At 40.7% G+C, this 23,300-nt stretch overlaps 1 long non-coding RNA gene across 2 annotated transcripts in view; it reads right to left on the reverse strand.

Moving 5' to 3' along the window:
• LOC105073941 (uncharacterized) overlaps nt 1-22,654 on the reverse strand; it is a 310,618-nt gene extending 287,964 nt beyond the window's left edge. For both annotated transcript variants that reach the window (XR_835743.3, XR_012503281.1), the window contains exon 1: nt 22,516-22,654. This is a non-coding gene — a long non-coding RNA (uncharacterized LOC105073941). The remainder of the gene's footprint in view (nt 1-22,515) is intronic.
• Between the last annotated feature and the right edge of the window lie 646 nt (nt 22,655-23,300).

Genomic DNA, 23,300 nt, shown 5'->3' on the forward strand with positions numbered 1-23,300 from the left:
AACACCATTGTTGGAAGCATAAACTCTGACTTGCACCAAGTATCATCAATCTTTGGAGAAATGGTCTTACATTCCTTACCAGGTCACATGACTTCCTTTGCCTGGAATCCTAACATTGTTGCCTTTATGCCTCGAAAGGTTGCATTGTCAACACTGCTTGAGTCAAACTCAAGACCTATTCCTCCAGTGTATTTATTATTTTTCAGTCATATATATCTGCTTGTCTCCCTCTTTCTAGCCCCTGCCTAGCAGCATAACAGGTATGTGTATATGTGTAACAATATGTGTATTAATTTTATTCTATCTGGGGTCATTCTCCACTTATTCCACGTGTACTGTTCTTTGGTCCTCTGTCAAAGTGTAAACCACCTGAACCCAGGGATAGTGTTTACCATGTGCTGTTTCTCCCCACCATGCCTAGCACAGCTCTAAGTCCACGCTGTATCAATGTGTCACAAAGTATGGTGGGAATTCCCTGCCTCAAGATCACCAAGAGTGTTGTTTAAAAAGTAGGTTTTTACATTCTAGAGATGGATAGTGGAGATGGTTACACACAATATGAATGTGCTTCATTGAACTGTACCCCTAAAGGGGTTAAAATGATCAATTTTACCATAACTTTAAAAATGAATAATTTTAAAAAGCAGATTTTTAAGCCCAATGGACCAATGAATAAGAACCTGAGGGAATGGAGCCTGACAATTGGCATTTTTCTAGTTCTCCAGGTATTTCTTATGCAGTCTGGTTTGAAAAGCCATTGCATCAACTAGCCAACAAATACCAATGCTTTTCTTGTGTCATTGATTAATGGGGACTTAATGTTCAGACTATATACAGTGCTGACTTACAAAGTCAAATGGTGCAGGAGGCTTAATAAAGACCCAAGAGAAAAAATCTACATCTACTGCTTAAAGATATTAACTCTTTATAAGCCCTTTTTTCTAAAAAACAAAAACAAACCAAAAAACCCCACAAAAACCCAAACTTTTATAAAAAGAGCTTCCTGGATATATTCCCTACATCATGAAGAGTTGATGAGGAATCACAGAAGAGGCATAAACCCTATAAAATAAAAATGCAGCATAAATTATCAGCAGCATGACCGCAGGTCCCTGACATGGCCCTGTATGATTTAGGCCAAGTTCATCAACCTTCAAACATTCAAGGGAAATGTTCTCAGTAGGAACAAAGCCATTCTAAAGCTCACTCATCACTCAAATGGCTATCATGAGTGCCACATGAGCAGTGGCTTGTTGAATTGAATGATCATAAGCAGAGGTTTGCTGAATTGAATGATTCAAGGTTTTCTGAATATGCTTGATGGAGATTGACTACCATATCAAACCTAGCATCTCTCCTAAATGATGGAAAACCCTGACACAGTGCAGATACCATATTATTCTCCATCAAGCATGTAGTCAGGCAGGATTCCGTATGCTTAACCTTCCACTAGGCTTAACTACTACTCACTGCTGAGGAGACTAACCTATTTGTCAATGTGTGGCTGCAAGAAATGGCCTCAGACCACACCTGAAGGTGGCTAGTAGTCCAGGGTTTCTAATTAACAGCCTTCAAAGGTAACATGGGAAAACATTGTGTAACTCTGGGCCAGCTTGCCACCAAGAGTGGGACTGTAGTCAGAGTGAAAAATGTTGCTCTGGGAACCAAAACGATAAGACTATCCAAAACGTGTGACTGCACAGAGCTCCTCGACGTGCATGATAAAGCCAGTGTAAAACCCGAAGATAAATGACAGAGACTGTGAGTCGAAAGAACTTGGTGGATAAAGGTCTCATCTGTAGACACAAGGAACCAAGCTAGGGAGTAAAGCCTTGGCTATAAAAGTAATAAGCTTATTTAGAAACAGAAAGGAGAATGATGGTTGCCAGCGGCTAGGGGTAGAGAGAAAAGAGGAGTTCTTCAGGGGGTATCAAGTTTCAGATCTGCAAGATGAACAAGCCCTAGAGATCTCTTGCCCCACGATGTGCATATAATTAACACTACTGTACTGTATGCTTAAAGATGGTTAAGATGGTAGATTTTATGCTGTGTGTTTCTCACCACAATAAGAAAAATTAATAAGCTTCTATAGATTGTCTTAGGGACAAGATATTGCCTTCCTCATAGCACAGTTCAGTATTTAAAACATTGATCTTAACTTCATAGTATAGCTCTGAGAAAAAAAATATTTCGTCGTGATCTGACAGGGGTAGACAGAGGACTAAATTTACCCTCATCATCCACAAATATATTGAGCATCCAAAGAGCTGTGACCACTTACTTAGTGATATTGGATATATAATATTCGATGGAAAATAGACCTGACAAACATTTAAAAGATCACAAGTTTAAAAAATCATACTTTACCATTTGTCTGGTAAATATTATAACCCTTCCTGGGCAAGAGGTTTAAGTTGGCCTGAAATGAGAAGCCACTCTGAACTGAAATGAGAGAGGCTGTTGACTTTTAGGGCTGGAGAGGACTTTAGACGTTATTATTCCAACTCTCAATTTTGTGTGGAGGGGACTGAGACCCACACAAGTGAGCTGACTTGCCCAAAGACGCATCGCCCAATGTTACCAAAGTTCCTCAATTTTCATTAGCTTCCCATCCCCCGCATCAAAATTCCCCACGCCAAACTGGGTATACGACTTTGAAAATTATGTCCAAAGACCTAGACTCCAAGGAGAATCCTTACACCTGAGCAGAGAGTTAAAACAGAAGTAGACCTACCAGGTCTCACAGGGCCCTCCTACAGGCCCCCCCCCGGGGCGCCTCTGTGGTTTTTAGAACCAAACCTTGTCTTAAATCTTGCAAGCATAATGAATAACAGAACCTAAATACACATGTAGCATACTACGTGTTTCCTTCTCCAATTATATGCTAATAAATGGCTTCACATTCTCATTATTATTCATGGATTTCATGAGTGAGGGATCATTCTACAGACACCAAAAGTCTACACATACACACACACACACACACAGAGGCTGGAAATCATATAAAAAGCTTTTAGCCCATTAAGTTTACTCCAAAAATGTGATTGAGGAAAATTATGAATAGGAACACACCAAGCTATAAATTTGTAGCAATGGCTATAAAAGTTACCTACAAATGTATTTCAAAAGCAGTTTGAAGGCAAAAAGGAAAAGTGAATTATAGCAAACATACAACTACTTACTGTTTGTTTTCCTTTTTTTTTTTTTTTTACCATTTAACCGTTTATATGTTTATGTGTTTGTTTTTTTACATAGTTTTTATTTTACTATTTAAAGGTCAGTGAAACACCAACGTACCTGCTGCACATTGTTTATAAAGAGGCACAGAACTTCTGGGTTTTTTTAAGGTACGCTTTGTGTATTTTAGCTTATTTTGAAGGATTTTAGAATATTTTGACTGGTTTTAGTCAAGGTTAGCCAATGTGATTTTGACGGTGAGTTTCTTTTTCTCCTCGCCTTAGCTCTCCAGTTAAACAGCTAAGCTATTTTGTGCTCATTGCCTCTGGGAAGTAATTTAAAAACAGAAAATGTAGCGGAGAAGCAGTCTCTTATTAGTTTTTAAATTTCAAAAGTCTACGGCTTAGGAGAACAATACCAACAACAACAACAACTCACGGCAGGAGTAAATCATTTAGCACAAAATACGAACAAATCCCCCCAGTCAGCCCCGACTCCCTACCACCGCCAAGCCTCACACAGACGCCAGAGCAGCAGCAGGTGGGAAATGCAAGTGGGGCCCAGCATGACGAGACTGGAAAGCTGGCTCAGAGTTGGTATCCACAGGGCTCCAATGAACAAGCCCTCCTGGCCTCCCCCAGCCCCATCCCCACCCTTGTTCTGCCCGTGGTCCTTCCAGCGGGCATTCAGCCCGGGCTGCCCGACACCTGCAGCCAACAGGAACAGCCGTATGCACACTCAGATTTTGTTTGGTGCCTGCCTGGCTCACCCTGTGTGGACAACCCCTGTGCTACTCAGGTACACTTGTCATTTCCAGAAGAAGTGAGCAGCGCCCGGGAAACCTGATGGAGGTGTAGAAGGGAGAGTCCTCCTTCCCCCGAATGTGGGAGCAGCCAGCTCAAGACAGTTTCCAGCAATATTCAGCTCTATTTGAATAAAAGGGACAATAATTAGAAGTCAAAGGGTAAACTAAGTCACCAAGATTGTTGAAGGTAAGAACTGAATGGTCTCCAAGTTTCCTACTGGTTCTAAATTTCAATGACTCTGTGAAGCAGTTCCATGATAACTGGCCTTTACCAAGCAAAACGTTTACAAAAGAAAGCCTCAATGTGGGGAGGGTGTGGCTCAGCTGGTAGAGCACATGCTTAGCATGCACAAGGTCCTGGGTTCCACCCCTAGGACCTCCATTAAATAAATAAATGAATAAACCTAATTACCTCTCCCTCCCCAACAAAAAATAAAGCTTTAACTCTGTTTTCCGAATAAATACACTGAAGCTTAATTGATGACCTGTCAATGACAGCAAGACTTGAAATATGTAACTCCTGAGTCTGGAACCTATGATTAATATTAATCACAGCTTCAGCATGAAACAGTCTATCCAAGTGCCCAAAATTAAGGGACAGTAGCAGGGAGGGATGAAGGCAGGACAGGCCATTCAGTGGCGGGAGGGCTCAGAGTGGGAAAGCGAGATGAGTGAGGAGGGCTCTGATCTCGAAGAATGGTTCCCTATGTCTAGTCCTCCTTCTGTGTCGTCTTCCCTCTTACATGGCACCAAGATCTCCTTTAGTATTTGAGACAACAAACTGAGTATCTCCTCCAACCTTTTTTTAAAACCCATTCTCAGAGTCTGTTAGTAAAAATAATCTTCATTTACAAGAATACAAACTCTGATCTGTGCTAACTCCTCCTACTATTACTGAGAATGAAGCATGAGGTCCTGCCTCACTTTCTGTTCTCTCAGCACTACCTGGAGTCAACTACAGGTGATACTTAGAGCCTCCCCACCCCTGGAATGCCATAGCATTTTGGTAACCAAACAGCTCTTACTCTGATGAAGCTCTATTAGATATTATAGACCAGTTAATCCATCCTTTCTTCCCTGACATTGGCCATTGCCCCAGTGAAGCTCCAACCAGTGATCCGTCTTTCATAGTCTCTTCCCTCATACTGGCTTGTGGTTCAAGCTTCTCACTGTCATTCCTCCTTCCTATCTTTTCATTGTATCCTTTTAAACTCCTATTCCATCATCAATAAATTCCTTTGTGTCCCAAACTTTTGGAAAGACAATACACCCTTTGCTTTCATTGAATTCTGACATTTCCCCCAATTTCCACCTCCTCTGAAGATCTCTGAAATGGAGTCTGTTGTTTCTCCCATGCCTACATGAGAGTCAGCATTCCCCTAGTGGCCTGTTTCCAATTCAAGGCCATTACCCATCAGCTTTTGAAAAACCCTCCCATTATCTGGTATATATGCCACAGAGATCTGTTTTGCCTCCAAGATTTACCATCATTCCCAGCTTCCTCCCAGACTGATTGCTGAATTATATTCAGTCCTTTCATCATCTGTCTGGCTTTCTGCCTTAACTACTCCACCATCTTGGGAGACATCAGAGGTATATATGGGTGACTTCTGGGGACCTCACAGTTTCTTAAACTTCTCCACTCTAATGACTTTTATCTTCACTCCTCTCTGCTGCATTCTCCCATGATGACACCTTTGCTCTTTCAGGATAGAAAAAGAAATACTAAATAAGAGCTAAATGGAATTCTAAAACTAAAACTAAAAATAGCATTTTAAATAAAAAATATATTGGACAGAATTAAGAGAAGATTACACAATACAAGAGAAAGAGTCAATGAACTTGATAAAAAGGCAATAGAAATTATAAAAACTGAAACATGGAGGGAGAAAAAGGATTAAAAAATAATGAAAAGAGCATCAATGGTCTGTGGAACAAAACAGAGCAGACTAATAGATGTATAATTGGAGTCCCAGAGAGAGAGAGAGAGAGAGAGAGAGAGAGAGAGAGAGAGAGAGAGAGAGGGAGGGAGAGAGGAAAGAGACTATAACAGAAAATAAATATTTGAAGAAACATTGATTTAAATTTTTCTAAAATTTCTTTAAAATAACAATTCATATATATAATAAACTCAGTCAACTCAAACCATGGTAAACACACACACACACACACACAAATTCACACTAGGCATATCATAGTCTAGCTATTAAAAACTAAAGAAAAAAATCCTAAAAGAAGCCATAGAAAAAAGAAACATTGCTCATACACAGAGAAATAATAATGTAAATTACAAACAACTTCTCAATCAGAAGTCATTGAAGCCAGAAGGCAATGGTACAGTATTTTTAATGTGTTAAAAAAAAAAAAAAAAAAGTCAACCTAGAACCCTATTCCAACAAAAATATCCTTCAAAATTGAAGATTAAAGAAAGGTATTTTCAGATCAACTGAAAACAAACAGAATTCATTACTAGCACATGTACTCTGCAAGAAAAACTAAATGAAGTTCTTGAGGCCAAGGTGATGTAATACCACATGGCAATATTAATACACAGGATGGAATCATTCATGAGGAGTAAAAATTGTAATAATTTTGGCTAAATATATTTTCTTAAATATATTTAAGATTATAGTCTTAACCAAGACAGGCATTTCATAATCTTAAAAGAATCAGTTCATCAAGAAAGATGTCACTCCTAGGGGGGAAGGTATATAGCTCAAGTGGCAGAGCACATGCTTATTAGCATGTGCAAGGTCCTGGGTTCAATCCCCAGTGCCTCCTCTAAAAATAAATAAATAAACCTAATTACCTTCCCTGTTAAAAAAAAAAAAAATCACTCCTAAATGCATCTGCATCAAATAAGAGTTTCATGAAATACTACGAAAACAATTAACAAAACTAAAATTAGAAATATACAAAATCTATTTTACATAGATGACTATTTCACTAGCCTACTGAAAGCTTAGTTTTTATACTTACTGATAAAGGTCTGCCAGCTTCTAGAGGTTCTGATACCAAAGATTCCATAGCTCCTTATTATGCAAATAAAATAGGACAAAATTTAAAACAGAGGGGGGGATATAAAAATAGAACTAAAGGATGTAGTCTACTCATGGCTTAGGCAGAGGCGTGCCCTTCTCTGTAGTCTCCACTGATTTCATACAGATACAGCCTCTGAGAGCTTTGGCGTGAAAACTGGTTTAAATAAACGGCTCTCTGGATTTTAGTTCTTAAAACAAAACCTGTTATTTTTCAGTGATTCCTAAATACAAGTATCATCACTCTTTGAACTGGAGGCTCTATACAAAAACCTTTTTTAAATCAGCCTTCCTTTCTTCCTTTCCAGAATCTATCATACAATTACCACTGTTTTATACTAGTATATTGTATCTTATTTTCAATTTGGAATAGCATATCTTTCAACCTCATTTATTTTATATGATTTGTTAAGAACTTTATTATCATCAAACTAATTATCAGAGGCAAACAGCTTACCATAAAATTAATGTACTCAAGGCCCCCACCATGTTAGTTATTACTCAAATTCACCAATTCTTTTTTCTTCATGTATAATTAATCTTAGACATGTAAATGAAGATGATTAAAAACAAGTAAAGTATGAAGTTATAAAATTGATTCATATGTTCTATTTTTCAGTATCATTATTTCTTCGTCCCTTCATAGCTAAAAGGACCACTATACAGGCAGCATTTGACAGATGGCAACAGAGCCAGCCCAAGGCAAAACTGTCCTCATGCTCATCTTTCTAACTTCCTTCCCCCATTTCTGGCCCTCCTCTTGTACTTCTCCTTCCCCTCAGAATCCCAAGTCCTTCCACAAACATTTTTATTAGATGATACTACAGGTCAACCTTTGAAGAAGAAAGCAGTATTCTGCAGGCTGAGTCCTAGAAGCACAGAGAGCACCAACTTACTACTCAGGGAAGACGATCTACGGAATGGATACACGTATTGCTTAAATTTTCACCTTTACGAAGAATTTGTGCCTAGCTGATTCCAAACACGTTCACAGAGAGATGAATTCCAGGTTTCCAGCTCTGCACCAGCTATTTAACTAAAACAAGTTATTTAGCTCATCTTCTGTAAAATGGTAATATCTGATCTAATTCACCAATGTTTGATTTAAGCCAAGATGAGTCAAATGCTTAGTCAAGAGGAAAACATCATACAACGTGGAAATTGTATTACACAGCGTAGGAAACTGTCCTAAAATCCTATTGCTCGAAAAGTTTATGGTGATAAACTTTTATAACTCAGATTTACACCATTCAACAACCATTAAGATATTGTCCTGTGCTTTCTCTCTGTCCAGTTTTAGTGTCATAGAAGGAGCATGAGCTGCAGAGTCAGGCAGACCTGGGTTTGAATCTCAACTCCAAGCCAAGCTGTCATACTATAAACCAAGAATCAAGCTCCCCAACTTGTGAAGCTGTTCCAAGAGTGACAGAAGGTAATGTGCGTGAAGTGTCTAGCTAAAGGTCTGCCATACTGTCTCTGACCACACCTTCATTCCAGATTTGAAAAACAGGACATCTTAAGTGTCAACAATCTGGCACTCAAATATAAAATTCAAACAAAACCCCCAAATTTATAATGATTTGGCTCCTATTAAAGTTCAGCACCATATACAATCGAGAATCCTAAGAAGGTTTCTCTTATTTATGAAGAAAAATATGGAGAAACATGGGGACCAAAGTTGCAGCCAAAACAGACTGCAAGGAAGGCTTGTTTATGGGGGGATGAGGAATCCTCCTAAGTTATTGTCCTCTAAACGCAGCAATATTTATAGTTCTACTTGTGTTCTGAAACTAAGAAAAATGACCTGAAAATTATCCTGCACAAAACCTTATATTAATGTAAAGTTATTGGTGGAAACCAAAGTACAGATGCGTACAGAAATCCAGCATCTGACAACACCCCCAGCAACACCTGGATGTGCTGTCCCTTCTAGAGGTGGTTTTAGAAATTTCTGTGCTTTGTGCACAGAGAGACTATAAATCCTCTGCAGGTAACTGAATGATTGCCGAAGTAAAGCATAAATTCAGGAGAAACTTAGGCCAGTAGGAATCAGACTGTAAATCTGAGCTTCCTGACATCTAAGGTTGAATTCTCAGCCACTGTATTTCAGAGGTAATTTTAGAACGGAAAGGATTTTTTTTTAACGTTTCTTTATTAATTAACTACTTTAAAGTATTACAATAACACAGTGACTCTTTAGTCTGGCAACTGACTTAACTAATAATACAAAATCAAAGATTTAATAAGAATCCTAAAGAGCTGATTCAGGGATCCTTGTGTGTTTTTTGTTTGTTTGTTTACTATTGATGTTGAATATATGCTGGAAGAGGTGTCTCTAGAAATTTAACATGCAAATCAACTTAGTTATTAAGCTACAACAGTAATATCTATTAGTATTCATTTGTTACAGGCAGCCCTGAAGTTTCTCATACAAAAAAAAAAAAGCTACTGTTTATCAAGCACTTACTAGTCACCACGTGAGCTTGATATAATGTAATTATTCCATTTATAGTACACTATTTAATTATGTAATGTCACACATTTAATACATAGTCACCCTTCCTCAAATTAGAGAAGTTACAAGGTTCATGAGTCCTTTAAGTAAATGCTTGGGAGGAAGAGGAGGAGGGCAACAAAAAAGACCACAATAGATAAACACATTAAGAACTAAAAGCTGCATCTATACCTAACACACATTAAAATGTGAAATAAAATCTGTGCATCTTAAAACAGAGAACTGTGGCCACTGTTCCTCGTTCATTGATGACTTCAGTACCTTGCTGAAGTATCTCACTGATGACCAGCCATCATCCTGGGTGATTTCATTGTCCACATGGAAGATCCCATGGCTTATTTTTCACTCAGTCTCCTGGTCCCCAGTGACCTCCTCCTCCACTGGTTTTCAGTCATCCATTTGTACGGTCAGACTCTTAACAGCTCCACCTCCAAAATCACTAACTCAGATATACTACGCTCCCACCCCACCTATTATGCTTTGACCTCAGAGCACTGACCCCTCTATTTTTTCACTTCCTTCCTTACTGAGTTTAGATTACATGGCACATCACTTTGATAATACCCTTGAGATGACCCTAAGTGCTCTGGTCCTCTGTCTTTCCATCGCATTCATCTGGCAAAACTCTTACCCAGTGGCTTTTAAACTTTTTGGGAAGGAGGAAGTTGAATATATAAAGGAGAAAGCAGATTATTACGTGGAGCTCCTGAGAAAGTGGGAGGGGATGGGATCCAAAGAGAGGTGGGAGTGTCATTAAACTGGAATAGGGAGGGGCCAGGAAAAGAATGATAAATGAGGGAAGACGTGGCTGGTTTGGACATTTGCTACTGGAAGGATGTGAGTCCTTGCCTGGTGGCTTCTAATTTCTCTGAAGTAGGGGGAGAGTCAAATGCTGAAAGTGAAGGGACAGGGTGAGGAGGGAAAGCCCAGAGATCTGAGGTGAACAAAGACATTTAAAAACAGGTAAATGAAGTGCAGGGATGAGTTAGGTGATTATGAATCGATCCCCCTCATTGTGGAACTTTTTCAGTAGCTTTCGGGTGCGTGGGTCTGGCACCCAAAATAAGTGAACTAGTGATACTTATTTCCTTGGCCTCCAAACATCACTGAACCTCCTCCTTATTGAAATACCCTTCCTTTGATTAATATCCCTCCTAACACTCTGACCATCTTTTTCTTTCTACTTTTCAGAATCACATTCCTCTCCTTGACCATAAAATATCAGAATTCCCCAAGGACTGCTCCCAGGCCATCTCCTCACTCCGGTTTTTTTTTGCCTTACACGATCTTGAGTCAAGTGCACAGCAGCCTTAACTACCGCCTATATGCAAGTAGATGGTTCAGTATTTTATTTCTCCACCTGCAAAAAACTCTCCTCTGAGTCCCACACTGCATGTCCACCGCCAAACAGAGCTCTACATTTGGGTGTCTCCAAAGCACCTGATAGTCAACTTTTTCAAAAAGAAGGTCATGGTACTCACTCAATCATGTTTGTCAAATAAATGCACAAAAATGGCAATCCCCACACAAAATTCTATCCATGCAGGAGGAATGAGCCCAGAAGCGAGAAAGCAATTTGTTATCAACTGCTGAAATAGAAAATCTCTGTGTACAGAGGAGAGATAATAGACTGAATTGAATGTGAGTGATGTGTGCATGTCTCAGGTTTAAAGAGAACAATAAACTGATAATAAAAATAATGGAGGTAAGGAAAAGGAGAAACGAGTAACTAAAAAGAGACTGAACCTTGAAGAAATAACAGTACCCAACTAAAGACAGAGCAACTCGCTGATTCATCAGTTGATAATCAAGAGTGAACATCCAAATAATGTCAACCAACCAATATTGGCATCTCATACACTGATTAAAAATGGTTTTTGTAATGTTTCATCGTCTTAAAAATTAATACATCTTCCTCCTTCCCTTTCTCTAATATTTGTTCAAGTTGGCCCAAAGGAAGGGTTTGAGCCAAAGAAAGAAGGCAGCCAGGGACAGATTTAGGGTTTGGGGGGTTGATACCCTTGTCAGGTTTGTTTACATGCAGGGGAATGGATCAGACAAGTGAATATATAAGAAGGAATTATAAACATGGAAAGGAGCAGTCTAGAACCCTCTGGTGTTAGATTAGAATTGGAAGTAGCATAGTGAAATGATTTTCAATAGCCATAAAAAGATATAGAGATAAATACAGATGCAAATATATACATATATGCATAATCTATATACATATTCTGGTAAGTGCTTATGTTTAAAAATGACAGACAGACACTCACACACAGGCAATTTATCAATGGACCAGTAGTTTTTAAACCTAAGTGTGTATCATCAGAGTCACCTTGAGGGCTTGTCAAAACACAAATTGCTGGGCCCCACCCCCAGAGTTTCTGATTCAGTAGGTCTCGGGTGGAGCCTGATTATCTGCACTTCTAACAAGTTCCTGGGTGATGCTGATGCTCTGGTCTAGGGACCACACTACGAAAACCATCAAATACACACACACACACACACACACACACACGCACACACGTACACATTTACATACATACATTTCCAAACTTTATCCACTAAGAGGGCAAGAAGGAGTGATGCTCCAGGAACAATAAGCATGTCTAGCACCAGATCCTGGTTTTTAAAGCCCACTTTCCACTAAAACCAGAGCTTCTTGAAGAAATGGCTGGTCCCAGGACAGAGACAGGGAAAGCACATGATGCTCCTGTGGAAAACAAGTCAGGAAGTGCTCTAAGAATGACGGGGACATGTCCAAAGGGCACGGGAGCCAGCTTGAAGGAGCTCCTGGTAGCCAAATCTGGGACAATTTGAGCATCAAAATAAATAATGATAGTAACTGATTAGAACCCATTGAATAAAACAGGAATCCACCAGTGTACACTGACAGAGTTCTACCTCCTAGCAGAATCCAAACTAAATTCACTTACTTTTTAATTATCAAGTACAAAATCCTTATTCATGAACTTTTCAGTAGAGAAGCCTAGAAGACATCATCTTAACCAAATGATAAAAGTTAGTATCAGCAGAAATGTGAAACTGCGTGTGTCCTGAAATGGTGCAGAATACTACGTCAGATCTAAAGTGCTCCTGACCAACAGTGTGTAATCTCACTTGTGAGGAAAGAGCAGATAAATGCAAATGAGGAACATCCTGTGATGTCACTGGCCTGTGCTCTTTAAGAAAGTAAAAACCACTGTAAGTAGGAAAAAACTGAGAAACTGCTCCAAACTGATGACAAATGGGATACTTAGAGCCAAGGGAAATGTCTAACCCTGGACATCATCAGGACAACTGGAAGAACCTGAGTGGGTTTGGTGGATTACATGACAGCAACGTTATCAGGGTGACTTCTGGTTTTGATGGCTGTACTGTGGTCATACAGGACAGTCTTTGTGGGAAATACACCCCAAAGTATTTGGGGGTGACAGGCAGAATACTTGCATATGGCTCAAGAAAAATGATGGTACTAACATGCATATGTATCAATAGAAAGAGAGCGAGAATGACAGAACCAATATGGTAACCATGGCGACACGTCAGACTCTTAGCACAAAGCTTCCTTGCAACCTTTCTGTAAGTTCGAAATTGTTTTAAAAAGTAAAATAGCTCACAAAATCATTATGAACAGAAATTTCAATCTCCAGCTCACCCCAAGCTAGACTGTCCTATTCCTGACCCGATTTTGTTGAAAGCCACTTTAAGGGACAGAGTACAGTTGGTGTGGGACCTGGACACCTCATAGGAGATGTGAGTTTGAAGCAGGATCCGGATGCAAACTTAATTTCTCTGAATCACGGACTGATAGCTTCGTACTTAGACTTATTTTGAGGCAGAACAGTAATGGTATTATTGTCACTAACATGTAAATGCTTATCCTTTCCAACTCTGAATCACAATTTGGAAGAAATCTTTTCCTTCGCACATTGTCCCCTTATTAACCATTTAGTTCTGTAGCGGAATGTGAAACAGGCGGCTCGCAGATGGAGAAGCCATTTTTAATGGAGGCAGAGAAAGCACCTAATCTTCTCTTATTTTTGGCAACGGGATCATTTACATTTTCCTTTCCCTTTGAGGAGAAATAAATACGTTTCTGAGAAACAACCCCAAAATGCACATGCTGCCAACTCCTGGATATCTTGATGATTTGCTTGAGCTTTCTCCTAATCATATAGACAAATTTGCTCATTCTGCTTGCAAAAATAAAGGTTTTTTATGACTTACAGTGTAGTAACTTTCCTCAAAAAAAAAAAGTTTACAGCCTTACCCAAGCATACATCTTTGTGTACCCAGCAACAACACGAATCACTGTCTGGGGAGCCCCTGCATGAGTAGAGATGTTAACACACTGGGTCGCAGATGCCACAGAGTTAGGTATTTCTCTCATCCGCCTTTTAGATCCTGCCCTCTTTCTTGTGCCCTATGTCTGTAGATCACATTTCTGTAAATTTCACATCATAGTACACACAAAGGAATAAAATATACACATATAATTGTATTTCCCAGCATCCGAGCTGGGGGGGGTGTATCTTTTTTTCATTGTCCTTTTATTGTTATGATTAAGCTAGTAAAACTTCATGTTTTTATGGCATTTAATACACGCTGAAGCTTCTCTATCCCCCAGACATCCTCCTTCTCCTGTGTCCCTAGTCTCAACAAACCTTTCTAGCCAGTTGTCCATAAGGAAACTTGAGTGTCATACACACTGCCTTTTTTCCTCTCCATCACCATGGCATAAAAGGCTAACTTCTGTTCGTCCTGTCTTTGCATTAACTCTCTCATCCAGTCCCTCCTCTTTATTCCCATTGCCCTGGCTGTGCCCGGACTCATAATCACACCCCTGTGTCAGTCATGCGTTTCATCTCCATCCCAGCGGGCTGCCCACCTCCACGCTGGTGTCAGGTTCCCAGTGTTCTGATGATCCTCTCAGTCCCTTGCTTAAACCTTTTAAGGACTGCCTTTCTCTACAAACTACACACTTCTTATCTGATCTGATTTCCATTCCCCTTTCCCACCCTGGTTCTTGTTATGAATAAAACCTTAAAGCCCTATGCCTTTGACCTCAGCCACAATGAACTTCTTCCTTTGCCCTGAATGTGCGTGCGCGCATGGCCGTGCCGGCCTCTCTGCCGTGAGACCGTGACCTTTTGTCCTGGTCCGTCTGGGCTGCTATCTCAAAGCACCACAGACTGAATGGCTTATAAGAAACACAAATTTATTTCTCACAGTTCCAGAAGCTAAAAGTCTGGGATCAGGGTGCCGTCATGCTAGGGTTCTAGTGAGGACTCTTTGGGTTGCAGACTTCTTTCTTCATTGTATCCCCAGGGCAGAAATGGGGTGAGAGAGTTCTCCAGGGCCCCTTTCCTAAGGGCACTCACCCCATTCACAAGGGCCCCACCCCCATGACCTAATCACCTTCCAAAGACCCCACGCCTAATATCATCACATCGAGAGTTAGGATGTCAACATACGAATTTTGGAGGAGATACAAACGTTCAGTCCAGTGCACCCCTCATCACCAACCCCAGGTCACTCACACAGGTTTGTATCACACCTTCTATTCCACTTTACTGCACCTGGAAGATAATACTGTGTTATCGACACTCTTAAATCCCTAACATCAACAACAGTGCCTGGCACACACTAGTCATTCAACATGTGTTTGCCAAATTAGTAAATTCTGGATTTCAAAGTCCAAGATGGATGTTTTCTAAGTAAAGTAAGTAAAACTAAGGCCAGCTGGGAACATAGAGCGTGGCCGCTTTACAGGCACTTGAGATGCTCAAGCAAGGACATTCAGCCAGGAGCCAGGACACCCAAAAATAACAGCTGCAAATTTGCAACTCAGGAACAGAAACCCAGAAATAGGAGTCAAGAATTTTCCAAGCAGGAAAAGGAACTCTCCTTCACTGTTGGTGGGAATGTAAAGTAGTGCAGCCACTATGGAGGACAGTATGAAGGTTCCTTTAAAAACTAAATATAGACTTACCACGTGATCCAGCAATCCCACTCCTGGGTATATATTTGAAAAGACACACGCACCCCAATGTTCACAGCAGCACTATTTACAACAGCCAAGACATAGAAACCACCTAAATGTCCATCAATAGATGAATGGATAAAAAGATGTGGTGTGTGTGTGTGTGTGTGTAATACTACTCAGCCATAAAAAAGAATAAAATAATGCCATTTGCAGCAACATGGATGGACCTAGAGATTATCATATTAAGTGAAGTAAGTCAGACAAAAACAAATCATATGATATCACTTGTATGTGGAATCTAAAAAACAATGATACAAATGAACTTATTTACAAATCAGAAATAAACTCACAGCTATAGAAAACAAACTATGGTTACCAAAGGAGAAGGGGGGGGGCATGATAACTTAAGAGTTTGGGATCAACATACACACTACTATATGTAAAATAGATAAACAACAAGGACCTACTGTAAAGCACATGGAAATAGATTCAATGTCTTGAAATAACCTATTATGGAAAAGAATCTGAAAAAAGAATAGACATATATTTTATATATTTATATATATATATATATATATATGTATGTATAACTGAATCACTCTGCTGTATACCTGAAACTAACAACACTGTAAAACAACTATACTTCAATAAAAAAAAATTTTTTTAAAGAAAGTTAAAAAATAAGTACCTCACACAGTCTTTCTAGTAATTCTTAGGGCTGGTCTATGAGGTAGCAACTACTACCCCCATTTTATAGATGAGGAAACTGAGGATTAGAGTGGTAAATTACGTCAAAAGCTTAATTATATAGCAGTTGGTGGCAGACCCTAATGTAAACAGTGGCATATCTGACTCCAGTGTTTTTTCCCCCAATTTGGACTTTAGAGAAAATGATTTAAAAGAAAGGTATAAGGCTGATTTAAAATTAAAAATAAGTTTGAAAGACAATGAAATTTCGTATAAATTCCAACCATAAGCTCTACTTTTTTAAAAAGATGTTTCACAGCTATTTTTCAATAATACTTGATCAACAGATCAAACCACTGAACATTACTGTTGGATGTAAACACATCATCCTATTTGCAAAACTCTTAATGAGAATTCATGAAAACAATGGTAAACCTAACTTAAACACCAATTCCTTTTTGCGGCCTGGAAGCTGGGGACGACTTTGAGTTTTACATTCTTGGCAAATGATTAAACAGAGCCTGAGAAAACGTGCTGATACGGTTTTCCAGGTACAAATTCAAGAAGATATTACAAGTTATCTTTTTAGAGCGAGATTAGAGCTTCCTGAGTAGCCAGAACGCCATTGCATTGCATTTAGAAAAGCTTAAGTGGGGCGGTCACAAGCCACACCACTTGCCAACACAGTCCATTACATTTTGTTCATTACTGCAGGGCATTAATTATCAATGGTAATAAATCACAGAGAAGTACAGGAAAATCTGGCCTCTGGAACAGTTGCAGCAGCAAGATTTGGTACCAGCTTTGATGAAGACAGTCCCCGCACAGCTAGGAAATTGTACCTTTGATTCCCTTTCCATCCTTCTGCTCCTTAGAGCTTATAGCTGACTGTGTCACTTAGATTATGTTACTCGCCTCCAGTCTCCCCAGCAACAGGCTAGGGGAGTTGGAAGAAGAAAATGTTAAGAGTCATGAAAGACCAGCCTCGTAAAAAGTGTTAGAGCCAGGAAGGGTCTAGAAGGGCTTTTTAGAAAGGGATTCAGGCTTTGTTTCCCTGGTTGGACATCTGCTTAGGCAACAGACCAGTTGATATGCCCTGCATTTTGGATGGTAAAATAAAGACAAATCTACTACAGGGCCATCAGCGTCCCCAAGGTTTTGCAGGACAAAGATGATGAGTGTCCCATGGGCAACGTGGACACCTCAGATGGTAACTGATTTGAGCACTCTTGTCATAGCTCACCCAAGAGGATTGTCATCAGCAAAGAGATCCCACCAAAAAAGACAGCCAGCCTCGGGAGCTGCATGTGCTGACGATGCAGAGATAGCAAAGGACAATCCACAGCCAGATCTCATAAGATCTCACAGGATCTCACTAAACCCTCCACAGAACTCACATTTGCCTCCAGGGAGCCAGCATTTGGACATTAGCCACAGGGAGCATATTAAGCACCAACCACCCAACCCAAAACTGCAGTCCCCTGCCCAGTAAAGTTAATTTTTTTTTCCTACTCCCTCCTGCCATCTCCAACCACAGAGGGGGCAGAGACACAGCAGAGGGAGGAGGAAAAGAGTGTGTAATAGTCAGCTGCGCCCTCTCTCCCCTTTCAAGTCCTTCAGGACCAAGCCCGGCCTATGCGAAGAGGAGGGGAGAAGGCAGTTAAACAAGTATTGTTGTTGCTTGAAATTAGCCTAGACTGGACCGGGGGTGTTAATAACTGAAAGTGACTGGAACGCTATGGATAAAGCTGAGGTATCACAGAGGGACGGAAAAGGGAGACTCAGCTGAGCATGACTGAAGGCAACGACTGGAGAAAAATAAAGCAATTTCATCTCTGCTCCTTTCCTAAATCACACTTTTCAATTAACTGATTACTGCTATCTGGATCTCAGCATTCTCTAAAAACTGAAGCCTTTCCAGTTCTAACATTCTCTAAGAGCCAAGCTCCACATGACCGGATTTTTCATGAGACAACAGGCTGGTCTAATGCTACTGACAATGTGTCAAAAAGCCACGTTTCATCTTCTGTTTCAGGTTCTGCTCTAGTAAACAAAGCCACCAAATTAATATTCAAAACTATCAGAAGTGAGTAATGAACACTGACTAACATTTACATCATCATCACAGCCCTCCCCCATTGCAGTGTGAGGCACCAGCCCAGGTACCAAAAACATGATTAACTTTGGCCACACTTGGAAATAAAATTAAGCTCCTTAGTTTCTCTTCCTCTCTCTTCAGCCTCATATATACAGTCAGGCTTCTGACAGTTGCTTAACAGATACAGTGACACTTTACAATGTTTGATTTAAGTGTTTAATAATTCTTCCTGCACTGAGTTTTTCTTTGGAGGGTTTTTTTTTAGCTTTTCATGGGAGGCAATAATGGGTCATTGGTGTCCTAGAAATTACTAACAAATCACTTATAATTTCACTGATGACTCTCTGTATTAAACAGTAACAGCAGGAACTTTGTTCGGAGTTCTAACGGGACCCTTTCACTGGGGAGAGTATACAGCTTTTTCCTAAAAGCCTAGCTAATTTAACAAGGGATCAAGTTTATGTCCGTGGTTGTGATTAAAAGGAAATTCCAAATGAAATAGTTTCATAAAGGAAACCATCCCCAGTTTATTTTCTTTCCTATAAATTCTGCTGCCCATTCATTCAGCTGCCAAAAAAATTAAGTCTGGCTGATTTTTTTTTTTAAACGGTTTGTTATTGGTTGAGCTAAGAAATAACCGCACCACAATTGCAGAGGGGGGTGTTCTAGAAGCAGGGGACCACCCCACCCCCAGGCTTCGAGGTGGATGAAACAGAGCACACTGGAAGGATGAGCTTAAATTGTATCTGTTTTCCCAAACACAACGCCTAAGAGCTGACAAGGAGATCACAGTAGTTTGGAAGACAGAGATTTTTCTTTAGCAGGTCAACCTTCGAACAAAAAAGAATGGAAAGGTTTAATGAGATTAATGTGCACTTAATGAGATAGGAGTGAGTGACTTAATAGACCAGCCTCACATCCAGGGAGGTGTCAGAGCGTTATGGGGCCCGTGTCACGGGGGAACCCACAGCGCCCGGAGATGAATGGGCCCTGGTTTCCACTCGGGCGTAGGCAGGCTGTATATTGTGTGGGATGAAACAACCCAATTTGTAAAATGATCTAAGTTTTTTTTTTCCCTTTAAAATCCCAATCTAAATTACACTTGTCCCATAAGGGGACTTTGGTTTACTTCCTACCATTTAAGCAAGTGATAGTAGACTCTTAGTATATTTCTTATTGCGTTAACAACTCACCCAGCCCTGGACTGGGCCCAAAAACTTTTGCAAGAGTAAGTATGAAAGAAAAGATCTGCGTCCCACCTACATACTGGAGCTGCTGAGCGCTGGACTCACATGTGCTTACCCCCAGCACTTTCTGTGAAGAATTGTCTTCACCCTCAAAGGTCAACTCAATCAAGAAATCCATGTGGCTCAGTGAGTGTCAGACATTTTCCAAACACACAGCAATGACATGAAATCCACAAATGGCATAAGATGGTACTGTGCCCATTACTGAAGAAGACTTCAGGTATCATACATGGTCAAGAAAGCACTCCAGCCCATGTATGACTTCCCATTTACTGGTACAAGCTCCTTTCATCCAAGGACACCAGATGATGGCAGCTCAATGCTGTCCTCTGATTGTCTCTTTTTCAGTCTCCCTGAGTCACTCTCAACAGACACATGGAAAAGTATTAGCACATCATTTAGACCGTGATATCCAGGTGCTAGTTTTCAATTACCATAGGTGAGGCTAAGCAGATTGGAGTCCGATGAACAAGGAACAGGAAAAAAAGGCTACTGTGAACACAGAGAGAACCAAGAGGATAGTGTCCCCTGAAGCGTAAAATTTCAAATGAGCAAGGCAGCATCAGAGATCCCAAAAATCAACAGAGCCCTCGCTGTACCAGATTACTGCTTCCAGAACTGTGCTGCTAGACCAGCAGTCACCACTTGGGGGCACCCTTGGGCTTTGCAACGTCAAGAACCCTATCACGTGGCCTTCCCCAGACTGTTCAGGGAGTGTGGTCCTTACCCGCCTGGGCCTGCCCCAAAGCCGATGCACCAGTTGGCCTTATACGCTCTCTCTCTTTCCAACCTAGAATGCTTCCACGCCATGACCATCCATCTCGACCAAAACATGTGCTCTCTAAGTGCTATTTTAAAACAGTTTTTCAAGGCTTTCCATTGATTTTTTTCAAAGTGGACCACAAAGAATCAGCAGTAAACCCATCGTGCATCACTGGTGAAGCTTACAGGGAGTGTCACATCTAATTGCAGTGAAAGCCACACTTGAGTGGTGTCTGGCTAATGGGACTGAGCTTTAGAGCTGGAGGGGACAACCTCATCTCACAGGTGAGAAACCCGTGTTTCACAGGGGTGACGAGGCCCTGCCGTGAGTGTGCTGCAGAAGCATAACTGGAACTTTGGTTTATGCATCACTCACTCCTAAATCCCTGCCGCCATTTCCGGTTGGCTCTACCTGTTCTCAGGTTAACCCTACCACTAGTTAGCTGGGAGGCTGGTCTGAGTTTCAGGCAAGTCCATCCATCCAGCCCTGCAGTAATGCTGGAAGCTACGTTATAGGCTCCCCCTCCGTGTCCGTAGTCACGTCTCCTTAAGTCTGTAGATCAGAGCTGATAAGGTAAGAGATAAAGGTCATACCTGATCTCAACCCTCACTCCTCACTTGGCCTCACCAGATTTTTCACAACTTTGTGATTTAGCAATACCTTCACATATTATTCTTCCACTGATACCTTGTTTTGACTCTTGGATTTAATGACTGTAGGTTTCTGAGAGTCGCCTCAAATTAACACTCCCCCCACTGACCCCGTTTGGGGCTCATTTACCCGATTTTCCTGGCATGGTATTTTTTATTGGCACCCCCACCCCCACTCCCCAGATCACCCGTACTGGCTGATAAACTCCTTCCTCACTGCTGGGAGTATTGGAAGCTAATGGCTCACAGTTATCCCCTTCTCTGGATAATCAACCACAAATAAGAACCCCCTTATTCAGGAGCTGAAGGGGGAAGGTGGCGGAGGCAGCCAAAGCCAGAGACTGACTGACTCAGTGAGCACACAGGACCAGTCCGCTTGTCTCAAGGAGGGACAACTGGGATGTGTGACGATTTTTTTCTTGACCCTCTCTCCCCATGGACCATGTCAAGACTAGACTTTCCCTGAGACCATGTCCTCACTGGGGGCCCTTCTTCCTGTCCCACTCTCCTCCCTCTCTTACAGGTTCTTTTCTGAAGGGTTTTCCCTCATTAGTCCCTGGCATCCACATCCCCCTCTTGGACTCCGTGTCTAGAGACGCTGGCCTTGCAGGCTGGCTGCTGGCAAGGGCTACACCTTGTGGAGTGAGCCTTGGAGGGACTTAGATTCAAATCCATTCTGGGATTTACTAGCTACTTAAAATTGGTCAAACTATTTAACTTTTATAAGCTTCAATTTTCTAATCTCTAAAAGGCAGATACTAGCAAAGAACTGTTATGAGAATTAAAAGTTGTAATGTTGCTAAAAGTTACCACTTTCACTTAACATTCCCAGGCTACTGCTGAACGTACTTCTTCTAGTAGGTTAACATCAATAACAATAGTAACTAATATTTACTGGGCATTTAGTATGCTCCAAACTCTGTATTAAGCGTATTTCACTCATTAGTTTATTTAATCTTCACATCAACCCTCAGAGATAGTTCTGCTACTACCCCCACTTTAGAGATGAAGACTAAGACTTCGAGTTGACCAAACTGTCACATTTTTTAAGTGGCAGAACTCAGATTTAAACCCCAGTAGCCTGATTCCTAAAGATGGCATTGCACGTTGCCATCAGTAGCATGACACCTGCTGCCTGTAGCCGCATCTTCCCTCTCACTTCCATTGGAAGCCCCTCAAGTTCTGCTTCTTTGATGACACCCATTTCACAATTCAATGCGCACACACTCTTGGTCTCCATCCCCCGCAACAAAACTCAGCATTAGCGGATTCTGATGGTCCTAGGCTCCCACGGTTATTACATGACTGAAGACGATGGTTTTACATACAACAAGCTCAGTAATCTTTGTGCTTTAAACTTGTCCTTTGATGACATCATCCTACGAAGTGCATAGTATCATCATTCCAGGCATCTTGGTGTGTCAAGGAAAAGATATTTGTAGGCAGGAACTTTATTCCCATTATCTCATAAATCCTCCCATATGGGTGACTGCCACTTTCTGTAAAACATTCAGAGCCAAACCTCTCTCTCAGAAGGATTACGCACCTGATCACTGGGGGATCAATTTTCCATTAGCCCAGCTAGACGGCTCCCGTTCAGTCTTCATTGCCGTCACAAACATTATGTATTCTTTTATTTTTTTAAGGCACAAAACATGTTCCTTTTTCTGAAAAGCACCAAAGTCAGCTGCAAAGGAAAAAGGGGGAGAGAAAAAGATGGAAAATAAAGATTAGATGAAATCTCTCTTTCCTAACGTCTCATTGTATTTCAGTTCACTTATACAATTATCTGACTCTTAAGCAGCAAAGCTGCTTTCTTCTGTATTTTCCTTGCAGCCTTTTGTATTAGGTAGAGGAAGGAAAGGTTAAGAAAAAGTTCCCCTGAAAAAATGAGCCTTAGATGAAACTTTTCATTAGGCACACAGCTCATTGAACGTACTCGGAGAGATTCAGACAAGGGTCACACTTGACCTCAGCCCTCCTTCGCTAGGGAGGAGGGTGGAAACTCAGCCTGGCCTTCAATTTCTGAATGTCAATTAGAGCAGAAACATCCAGAAGACACGCTTACAAGGATTATGCATAATGAAATGGGCCCTGTAAATCTGTTCCCTTTTTCTTTTTTATCCCCACAGGGAACCCAGCAAGTTTCCTTAATAATAGGAAAATATGCTTAGCAATTCAAAAAAGCATTATAGGATCACATTTCAGATATAATGGCTGAAAACCACAGTAAATAAGCCAGAAAACAAGGGATGCAAAGTGAAGCAAAAGAAATCAGATAATAAAAGTTAATCTCCTTAGATCATTAACTGGAAAAAAAAAAAACCACTT

This window comes from Camelus bactrianus, chromosome 30 (assembly GCF_048773025.1).
Source record: "Camelus bactrianus isolate YW-2024 breed Bactrian camel chromosome 30, ASM4877302v1, whole genome shotgun sequence".
In the NCBI taxonomy this organism is placed as follows: Eukaryota; Metazoa; Chordata; class Mammalia; order Artiodactyla; family Camelidae; genus Camelus; species Camelus bactrianus.